Source organism: Tachyglossus aculeatus, unplaced genomic scaffold (genome assembly GCF_015852505.1).
Source record: "Tachyglossus aculeatus isolate mTacAcu1 unplaced genomic scaffold, mTacAcu1.pri scaffold_203_arrow_ctg1, whole genome shotgun sequence".
Lineage (NCBI taxonomy): Eukaryota > Metazoa > Chordata > Mammalia > Monotremata > Tachyglossidae > Tachyglossus > Tachyglossus aculeatus.
The window spans coordinates 122,992-134,913 of record NW_024044919.1 but is presented as its reverse complement, the minus strand read 5'-3'; positions in this window follow the sequence as shown (position 1 = coordinate 134,913).

The window sequence follows — 11,922 nt, the reverse complement described above, 5'->3', positions numbered from 1 at the left end:
TGGGGGCAGGGAACGTATATATCAACTTAGAGAAGGAGCGTGGCTCAGTGGAAAGAGCACGGGCTTTGGAGTCAGAGGGCTTGGGTTCGAATCCTGGCTCTGCCAATTGTCAGCTCTGTGACTTTGGGCCAGTCACTTAACTTCTCTGGGCCTCAGTGACCTCAGGGATTAAGACTGTGAGCCCCTTGTGGGACAAGTTTATCACCTTGTAACTCCCCTGCGCTTAGAACAGTGCTTTTCAAATAGTAAGCACTTAATAAATGCCATTATAAAAAAAAACTCCACTGTATTGTTCACTCCTCAGCACACAGTAAGTGCTTAATACAGTGCTCTGCACATAGTAAGCGCTCAATAAATACAATTGAATGAACGAATGAATAAATACCATTGGTGGAGTAATGTGCCCTGCAAAGGTGACTTCAATTATTTGGGCATAAGGTGGGAAAAGTTTAATGCCCCCCCCCCCCCCCGCTAATTCATTTATTCATTCATTCATTCATTCAATCGTATTTATTGAGCACTTACTGTGTGCAGAGCAATGTACTAAGCGCTTGGGAAGTACAAGTCGGCTACATATAGAGACGGTAATCTAAATGGTTTCATGTGCAGCACCTGTATGCAGTCTGTGCTATTGATGGATTGATTGACACAATTTCTTTAGACAGCGTCGGTCCAAGCAAAGTTGTTCATGTTATGATTCTGTCTGTGGATGTGAGTATGTCACTGGGAACTTCTTGCATACTAGAAGTATCTCTACTTTTTTTGCCGCTTGCAATTTGAGATAGACGCAGCATGGCCTACCGGATAGCGTGTGGGCCGAGAGTCAGAAGGACCTGGGCTCTAATCATCATCATCAATCATATTTATTGAGTGCTTACTTTGTGCAGAGCACTGTACTAAGCGCTTGGGAAGTACAAATTGGCAACATACAGAGACAGTCCCTACCCAACAGTGGGCTCACAGTCTAAAAGGGGGAGACAGAGAACAAAACCAAACATACTAACAAAATAAAATAAATAGAATAGATATGTACAAATAAAATAAATAAATAAATAAATAGAGTAATAAATATGTACCAACATATATACATATATACAGGTGTTGTGGGGAAGGGAAGGAGGTAAGATGGGGGGATGAGGGGGCGAGGGGGAGAGGAAGGAAGGGACTCCGTCTGGGAAGGCCTCCTGGAGGAGGTGAGCTCTCAGTAGGGCCTTGAAGGAAGGAAGAGAGCTAGCTTGGCGGATGGGCAGAGGGAGGGCATTCCAGGCCCAGGGGATGATGTGGGCCGGGGGTCGATGGCGGGACAGGCGAGAACGAGGTGCGGTGAGGAGATTAGCGGCGGAGGAGCGGAGGGTGCGGGCTGGGCTGTAGAAGGAGAGAAGGGAGGTGAGGTAAGAGGGGGCGAGGTGATGGACAGCCTTGAAGCCCAGGGTGAGGAGTTTCTGCCTGATGCGCAGATTGATTGGTAGCCACTGGAGATTATTGAGGAGGGGAGTAATATGCCCCAAGTGTTTCTGGACAAAGATAATTCGGGCAGCAGCATGAAGTATGGATTGAAGTGGAGAGAGACACGAGGATGGGAGATCAGAGAGCAGGCTGATGCAGTAGTCCAGACGGGATAGGATGAGAGCTTGAATGAGCAGGGTAGCGGTATGAATGGAGAGGAAAGGGCGGATCTTGGCAATGGTGCAGAGCTGAGACCGGCAGGGTTTGGTGACGGCTTGGATGTGAGGGGTGAATGAGAGAGCGGAGTCGAGGATGACACCAAGGTTACGGGCTTGTGAGACGGGAAGGTTGGTAGTGCCGTCAACAGAGATAGGAAAGTCAGGGAGAGGGCAAGGTTTGGGAGGGAAGACAAGGAGTTCAGTCTTCGACATGTTGAGCTTTAGGTGGTGGGCAGACATCCAGATGGAGATGTCCTGAAGGCAGGAGGAGATGCGAGCCTGGAGAGAGGGGGAGAGAGCAGGGGCAGAGATGTAGATCTGGGTGTCATCAGCGTAGAGATGATAGTTGAAGCCGTGGGAGCGAATGAGGTCACCAAGGGAGTGCGCGTAGATCGAGAACAGAAGGGGGCCAAGCACTGAACTTTGGGGAACTCCCACAGTAAGAGGATAGGAGGGGGAGGAGGAGCCTGCAAAAGAGACTGAGAATGAACGACCGGAGAGGTAAGAGGAGAACCAGGAGAGGACGGAGTCTGTGAAAGCCAAGGTCAGATAGCGTGTTGAGGAGATAGGGGTGGTCCACAATGTCGAAGGCAGCTGAGAGGTCGAGGAGGATTAGGACAGAGTATGAGCCATTGGATTTGGCAAGCAGGAGGTCATTGGTGACCTTTGAGAGGGCAGTTTCTGTGGAATGTAGGGGACGGAAGCCAGACTGGAGGGGGTCGAGGAGAGAGTTGTTGTTGAGGAATTCTAGGCAGCGCGTGTAAACAACTCGTTCAAGAAGTTTGGAAAGGAATGGTAGGAGGGATATGGGGCGATAACTAGAAGGTGAGGTGGGGTCAAGAGAGGGGTTTTTTAGGATGGGAGAGACATGGGCATGTTTGAAGGCAGAGGGGAAGGAACCAGTGGAGAGTGAGCGGTTGAAGATGGAAGTTAAGGGGGGGAGAAGGGATGGAGCTAGAGATTTCATGAGATGAGAGGGAATGGGGTCAGAAGCACAGGTGGCCGGAGTAGCACTTGAGAGAAGGGAGGAGAGCTCCTCTGAGGATACTGCTGGGAAGGATGGGAGAGTAGCAGAGAGTGTTGAGAGCCGGGGTGTTGGAGAAGGTGGGGAAGTGACTTTGGGGAGGTCGGACCTGATGGATTTAATTTTGTTAATGAAGTAGGAGGCCAGATGGTTGGGGGTGAGGGAAGGAGGAGGGGGAGGAACCGGGGGCCTGAGAAGGGAGTTGAATGTACCGAAGAGCTGGCGGGGGTGATGGGCATGGGTGTCAATAAGGGAGGAGAAATAGTTTTGTCTGGCAGAAGAGAGGGCTGAGTTAAGGCAGGAGAGGATAAACTTGTAGTGAACGAGGTTGGCATGGTGCTTAGACTTTCGCCAGCAGCGTTCGACAGCTCGAGCACAAGAGCGGAGGCGGACAGTTGCAGTGATCCAGGGCTGTGGGTTAGTGGTATGAGAGCGGCAAAGGGACTCTGACTCTGCCGCTTGTCTGCTGTGTTTCCTCAGGTGAGTCGCATAACTTCTTGGTGCCTCAGTTCCCTCATCTATAGAAAATGGGGATTAGACTGTGAGCCCCATGTGGGATATGGCCTGTGTCCAACCTGATTAGCTTATGTCTACCCCAGGGCTTAGAACATTGTCTGGCACATAGTAAGCGCTCAACAAATACTATTAAAAAATGTAAAAAAGGTAAGACTTGCCCAGGCACAGATGATTAAAGAAGTGCCTTGCACATAGTAAGTGCTTAATAAATGCCATTAAAACCCAGCAGCTGAGCTACTGTTCCCTTCTAGACTGTGAGCCCACTGTTGGGTAGGGACCGTCTCTGTGTGTTGCCGGCTTGTACTTCCCAAGCGCTTAGTACAGTGCTCTGCACACAGTAAGCGCTCAATGAATACGATTGATTGATTCCCTCACCCATCTTGTAGAATAGTGCTGTGCTGAATTGACAAAGTCATTCATAATTATTGTGGCCGAGTGGCTAGAGCACAACAGGCCTGGGATTCAGCAGGATTTGGGTTTTGATCCTGGCTCTGCCACTTGTGTGCTGTGTGACCTCGGGCAAGTCACTTCAATTCTCTGGGCCTCAGTCACTTCAATTCTCTGGGCCTCAGTTACCTCATCTAGAAAATGGGGGTAAAGACTGTGAGCTCTACACAGGACGGGGACTGGGTCCGACCTGATCAGTTTGTATCCACCCTCTTTGCTCTCCCCCCCCACAGCACTTGCGTATAGATGTACATATTTATAATTTTAATTCTGTTTGTTTTTATCAATGACATGTACGTATCTATAATTCTATTTATTTATAAGGGCTGTACTGATGTCTGTTTACTTGTTTTGATGTCTGTCTCCCCCGTTCTAGAATTTGAGCCCATCGTGGGCAGGGATTGTCTCTATTTGTTGCTGCAGTGTACTTCCCAAGCGCGATGTTCAGTGCTCTGCACACAATAAGCGCTCAATAAATACGATTGAACGAATGAATGAATTGATCGCCCACTGTACGGAATAATGGAGAGAGGGTCCCTGCTCACAAAAAGGTTGTACTCTAGCAAGGGAGACAAATTTACCCACAACATTTCCCAAATGAATCAACTTAGTGAATCTAGAGAAGCAGCGTGGCTCATTTGCAAGAGCCCAGGCTTCGGAGTCAGAGGTCATGGGTTCAAATCCCCACTCCGCCACTTGTCAGCTGGGTGACTTTGGGCAAGTCACTTCACTTCTCTGGGCCTCAGTTCCCTCATCTGGAAAATGGGGATGAAGACTGTGAGCCCCCTGTGGGACCACCTGATCATCTTGTAACCTCCCCAGTGCTTAGAGCAGTGCTTTGCACATAGTAAGCGCTTAATAAATGCCATCATAATTATTATTATTATTATTATTATTATGAATGTAAGAAGGGTATAAATTAATTTGTAAGTCCAAGAGGTGGGTGAAGTGAAATGACCTCGTGGAAAGAGCACTGCCCTGGGAGTAAGAGGACGTGGGTTCTAATCCCAGCCCTGCCATGTGTCTGCTGTGTGACCTTGGGCAAGTGACTTTACTTCTTGAAGCCTCAGTTACCTCATCTGTAAAATGAGAATTAGGACTGTGACCCCCACGTGGGACAGAGACTGTACCCAACCTGATGATCTTGTATCTACTCCAGTGCTTAATTCAGTGCCTGGCACATAGTAAGCACTTAACAAATACCACAGTTTTTAGTGTTATATGGTTCCAGGAGCTGGGAAATTAATCAGGAAGGGCTCGTTGTCCTAGGAGGGATTTTAAGAGGGATAATAATAATAATAATGCTGATGATGGTATCTGTTAAGCGCTTACTATGTGCAAAGCACTGTTCTAAGCGCTGGGGGGGATACAAAGTGATCACGTTGTCCCATGTGGGGCTCACAGTCTTAGTCCCCATTTTACAGATGAGGGAACTGAGGCAGAGAAGTGAAGTGTGAGCCCCCTCCTTCCTCTCCCCCTCCCCATCCCCCCCGCCTTACCTCCTTCCCCTCCCCACAGCACCTGTATATATGTATATATGTCTGTACGTATTTATTACTCTATTTTTTTTGTACATATTTATTCTATTCATTTTATTTTGTCAATATGTTTTGTTTTGTTGTCTGTCTTTCCCTTCTAGACTGTGAGCCTGCTGTTGGGTAGGGACCGTCTCTGGATGTTGCCAAATTGTACTTCCCAAGCTTTTAGTACAGTGCTCTGCACACAGGAAGCGCTCAATAAATACGATTGAATGAATGAATGAATGAAGTGTTTTGCCCAAAATCTCACAGCTGACGAGTTGCGGAGTAGGGATTAGAACCCATGACCTCTGACACTCAAGCCTGGGCTCTTTCCACTGAGCCATGCTTGATCTGAATGGGGACAGAGCAGCGGCCTGTCCGCTGTTAGAAGGGAGGGGGCTTCTAACCAGGGGAACAGTCTGAATGAAGTGGGAGAGACAAGAGTGAGGTATAGCTCGAAGACTGGCTCCAGGCTAGGTGAATTCAATTTTTTTCCCTCCATTTTAAAGAATCAATTTCTTTTTACCTCAGTCTGTTGCTATTCAGAGATGTTTGTTTCCCAGTAACTTTCCTTAGGACTGCATTTAATGCATTTTCTTTTGATTTTTATACCTACATCTGTTTTTCTCTCTTTGCCCTACAGTTAGTTCCTAATAACTCCATGCTCCTTTCTTTTCTGCTCTCCTCTTTGACCTGCACTGGCCTGCTTTAAAATACAAAAAAAAAAGGTTGCACACAGGAGCAGGGTGAAGCACAGTTCTGAGAGTTAGAAGGACCTGGGTTCTAATCTTGGCTCTGACACCTTTCAGTCACTCACTCATTCAATCGTATTTAGTGAGCACTTACTGTGTGCAGAGCACTGTACTAAGCGCTTGGGGAAGTACAATACAGCAATAAAGAGACAATCCCTGCCCACGGTGAGCTCACAGTCTGGGGGGGTGGGGTGGGGAGAGGCCTTGTCTCACAGAGAAGACAAGTTCTTCTGTGTGACCTTGGGCAAGTCACTTAACGCCCGGTGTCTCAGTTTTCTCATCTCTGAAATAATAATAATAATAATAATAATAGCATTTATTAAGTGCTTACTCTGTGAAAGCACTAAGTCTGTGAGCCCCATGTGGGACATGGATGATGTCCTCCCTAATTATTATCAATTATTCCCATAGAGGGGAAGTGAGGAAAACCTCACGGAGATGTGATTTCAGAAGGGCCTTGAAAGTGGGGAAATGTTCAGAGGAGAAATGGCAGGGATGGCAGGGTTTGGTTTTATTTTTTTTAATTTTTTTAATGCCTTCGTTAAGCACTTACTATGTGCCTGGCATTCTACTAAGTGCTTGGGTAGACAAAAGTTTTTCGGGTTGGGCATAGATCGTGTCCCAGGTCCTTCTGATTTCCAGGCCTGTGCTGTAATAATAATAATAATAATTGCTATTATAATTATGGTACTTGTTAAGCATTTACTTACATGGCAAGCACTGTTCTAAACTCTGGGGTAGATAGACACAAGTAAACAGGTCCCACATGGGGCTCACACTCTTTATCCCCATTTTACAGGTGAGGTAACTGAGGCTTGCCCAAGGTCACACAGCAGACAAGTGGCAGAGCTGGGATTAGAACCCAGATACCTCTGAGTCCCAGGCCTGTGCTCTAATAATAATAATAGTAATAATGATGGCCTTTGTTAAGTGCTTACTATGTGCAAAGCACAGTTCTAAGCTCTAACCATGAAGTCATGCTGCTTTTTGAGTGGTTGCTCATCTCTCTCTCCCTCAAATAAAAAGTTCATACTGTAGGGTTTTGAGGTTCTCCTCCAGCTGTCTGCATTTTACTTTTCAGGTCTTCTGACCTGCTTTTCCTCAGGTCCCAGTCTCCGTTCTGGCCCTGCCATGACCTGTTTCTGTCTCCCTGCCTCTGTCCCCTTATTCATAGAGCTCTATTCCTCCCCAAATCAGCCAGAACAGACTCCTTCCCTGATTCATAAAACCCTTTAAGTCCTACTGCTAATAAATAAGAAGAAGAAGAAGAAGTCGTGCTATTTAAGTGCTTACTATATGCCAAGCACTATACTAAGAGTCAAAGGTCGTGGGTTCAAATCCTGGCTCCGCCACTTGTCAGCTGTGTGACTTTGGGCAAGTCACTTCACTTCTGTGGGCCTCAGTTTCCTCATCTGTAAAATAGGGATGAAGACTGTGAGCCCCCCTTGGGATGACCTGATCACCTTGTAACCTCCCCAGCGCTTAGAACAGTGCGTTGCACATAGTAAGCACTTAACAAATGCCATTGTTATTATTAAGAGCTGGAATAGATGTGGGACAAGCTAATTGTCTCGTATCTGCCCTAGTGCTTAGAACAGTGCTTGGCACATAGTAAGCGCTTAACAAATACCTACATTATTATTATTATTATTATATAAGGTAATTCATTGATTCATTCAGTCATATTTATTAAGCACTTACTGTGTGCAGAGCACTGTACTAAGGGCTTGGGAAGTACAGGTTGGGCTGGACATAGTCCCTGTCCCACATTGGGCTCACAGTCTTCAACCCTATTTTATAAATGAGGTAACTGAGGCCCAGAGACATGAAGTGACATGTTCAAGGTCACACAGCAGAGAAGTGGTGGAGGGCAGGATTAGAACCCAGGTCCTTCTCACTCCCAGTGTTGTGCTCTATCCACTGGGCCATTCTGCTTCCTAGGAGCCTTAATTATTCACACCGTGAATCGTATCAACCCAACAGTCAGTGCTTACATATCTATATACACACACTCTTTTCATCTGTGCACATATGATTTCAATTGAACATTCAATTTATTCTGAGTGTACTTTGTCCCTATTTTTGATGTCTTTCTCCCTTTTAAAACTATAATCTCCTTTGGGCTAGAATTGGGTCTCGTGCTGTGTTGTACTTTCCCAAGAGATTAGTAATAATAATGATGGTATTTGTTAAGCGCTTACTATGTGCCAAGCACTGTTCTAAGCGCTGGACGGTGCCTTTGGCTCCATAAATATCATTTCTATTAGGATTCCTACAGGTGGAGGCCGACCTAACATTTCTTAATGGATTTTGAAAGGGAAAAAAAAGAGCCAAGTTGGTTTTGAACCCGTTGAATTTTCCCAAAGTAATCAGCATACATTTAGAGATGAGTGAATGTTGTGAAAGACAAACTGGAGTCACAATCAACAGCTAAATTATGGTTAATGATAATGGAACTTGCAGAACTAGTAAAAAAATTTCCATAAACAAAATTTCATTAGGGTTCGCCCTAAATCGCGCTTGGGAATTTATGGAATTGAAAAGTTGGATTTAAGGGACTTTATGTAGAAATTGACTTTTCTATATAAAATAAATCAAATTTTCCATGGCATTCCCGGAGAAGTTATAGAGTGTGATGTATGGCACACTGTGAACTAAACAAATGAGTATTTAAGTATGTAACACGAGTACTAAAGTTTAAGTTAAATTGTAATGCTATGTCAAATTTGCATTTTAACATAAACCCATTTCGTAGCTACATTTGTCGTAAAACATGTAGAATATAGTATTAATTTTATTTAACATAAACCCATTTCGTAGCTACCTTTGTCTTAAAACATGTAGAATATACTATTAAAAATATCCTGTATTTTAACTTAAATAAGATGTCATATACACTCAGAGCACGGGCTTGGGAGTCAGCGGTCATGGGTTCTAATCCCAGATCCACCACATGTCTGCTGTGTGACCTTGGGGAAGTCACTTAACTTCTCTGAGCCTCAGTTACCTCATCTGTAAAATGGGGATGAAGACTGTGAGCCCCACATGGGACGTGATCACCTTGCATCCCCCCAGTGCTTAGAACAGTGCTTTGCACATAGTAAACACTTAACAAATGCCATCATTATTATTATTATTATTACCATACATTCTTTGTATATACCTTAATGTATATCATTATGGGTTTATTTCTAAGAGACTCCTTAGCCTGAGTTCCTGGATGATGGCCCCTAAAATTCCTCCATTAATCCAGCCCTACCTGGGTCTTAAATGGCCCATTGAAATGTGGGCATTGAAATATTGTATTTAATGCACGTGTAAAATTCCTGCTGAAAATGTGTTACTTATGATAAGTGTACTTAGGATAAATACCTTTATTTTCTCCAGTTTCTCCAGTTTTTACATCAGTTGGTGTGTTTTTCAGCTGTTCTGCCCCTTGTATTATATTTATATTTTAAGTACCTGGCTTCCTTCCTTCCACGTTGGCTTCTGCTGTTGAGTCTAATAATAATAATAATAATTATACTGATGGCATTTATTAAGCGTTTACTCTGTGCACTTACTATGTGTACTATGTACTATGTGTTTTTTCCCTCCTTGTTGGATCTTGAATTGCTCGTAGTAGTTAATGATAATTACGACACGCGTTAAGTGCTTAGTATGTGCCAAGCACTGTAGTAAGCACTGGAGGAGCTAGCTACAAAATAATCAGACTGGACACAGTCCCTGTCCCACATGGGGTTTACAGACCTAAGTAGAAGGTACTAGGATGTAATCCCCATTGTACAGATGAGGAAACTGAGGGAAAGATATTTAGGTGCCTTGGCTAAGGTCATACAGCAGATCAGTGGCGAGGCCTGGTTTAGGATTCAGGTCTTCTGATTTCCAGGCCCATGCTCTTTCCCTTGGGCCACACTTCTTCCTCTTATATGAAAAATCACTATATTTCATATCTGAAATATATATTTCAGATATATTTCCATATCTGAACGATGAGAGAGGGCTACTTTCACTCCATTGCTTCGCATCTCACATTTTGAAGGGAGCATGCTAATGTAGGATGACTTCTTCCCATGAATTTAGCACACTCCTCTTCTCTGCCTTCTCTGGAGTCTACCAGGCTGGATAGTTTCCTGTGTCCCTGTCCTCATTAATGGGGTGGATAATAAATGCAACAGATGGATAAGCATTTTTATCTTGCTTGCTCTATTAATGTGACCACTTTGGTACGTGCTCTGTTGAGTGCATATTTTATTTCCTTAGAATTAGCCAGCTCTAAGGAGTTTAGCAATTTCTAAAGGAATTAAGATAACAAGCACGCACCTCTCTGAATAATCGGGCAATAAGTGGCACAAAATCAAGCCAGGATAATGATACCTAAGATGGTAGAGCCATAACATTTATAGGGGTTAAAGGTCACAGAATTTGTTTTTTTACCTCTAGGGCCGTGTTTGAACCAACTCATGAAATCAGTCAATCAACTGTATTTATATGATATTTATCGGAAAGATAGATAAAGGGAAGACGTATTATTTTGGAGGACTTGAAATGACATTTTATCATCGAGTTGTACCTTCTGTATTGTAATTTAAACAGGAAGTCACCAATCATCGTTGCTGATATTTAGTGAGCGCTTACTTTTGCAGAGTACTATGATGATGATGATGATGATGGTATTTGGTAAGCGCTTACCATGTGCAAAGCACTGTTCTGAGTGCTGGAATAATTATGGTATTTGTTGAGTGCTTACTTTGCTCCAAGCACTGTTCTAAGCTCCGGGGTAGATACAAGGTAATGAGGTTGTCCCACGTGGGGCTCACAGTCATTCATTAATTCATTTAGTCAGTCGTATTTATTGCGCGCTCACTGTGTGCAGAACACTGTACTAAGCGTTTGGGAAGTACAAATCAGCAACATATAGAGACGGTCCCTACCCACCAACGGGCTCACAGTCTAAAAGGGGGAGACAGAGAACAAAACAAAACAAGTAGACAGTCTTAATCCCCATTTTACAGATGAGGAAACTGAGGCACAGAGAATAATAATAATTATTATTATGGTATTTGTTAAGCACTTACTATGTGCCAAACACTGTTCTAAGTGCTGGGGTAGATACAAGGTAAACAGGTTGTCCCACGTGGGGCTCACAGTCTTAATCCCCGCTTTACACATGAGGTAACAGGCCCAGAGAAACCAAGTGACTCGCCCAAAGTCACACAGCAGACAAGTGGCAGAGCCGGGATTAGAACCTACGACCTCTGACTCCCAAACCCGTGCTCTTCCCACTAAGCAACACTGCTTGGGAGAGTTAGCAGATGCATTCCCTGTCCAATATGAGTTTACAGTCTGTTAATCAATCAGTGGTATTTATTGAGTACTTACGTGTGCAGAGCACCATACTAAGCGCTTGGGAGAGTTCCCTGCCCGCAAGGAGCTTACAGTCTAGAGGGGGAGAGAGATATTAACATAAATAAATTCTGGATATGTACATAAGTGCTGTGGGGCTGGGAGGGTGGATGAATAAAGGAACCAGTCAGGTAGATGCACAAGGTGTGAGCCCACCGTTGGGTAGGGACTGTCTCTATATGTTGCCAGCTTGTACTTCCCAAGCGCTTAGTCCAGTGCTCTGCACACAGTAAGTGCTCAATAAATGCAATTGATTGATTGATTGATTGATTGAGTGGAAGAAAAGAAAAAGGCTGCTTAGTCAGGGAAGGCTTCTTGGAGGAGCTGCTTAGGGAAGGCTTCTTGGAGGAGATGTGCCTTCAGTTAGGCTTCGAAGGTGGGGAGATTAATTGTCTTTCGGATATGAAGAAGGAGAGTATTCCAGGAGAGGCAGAATATGGGAAAGAAGTCAGTGTTAAGATAGATGAGACTGAGGTAACAGTGAGTAGGTTGTTATTAGAAGAGCAAAATGTGAAGGCTGCATTCGTAGCTGGAGAGTAGCGAGTGAGTGACTGAGTGAGTGAATGAGTGAGTTGGCTAGGTGGATTGATGGT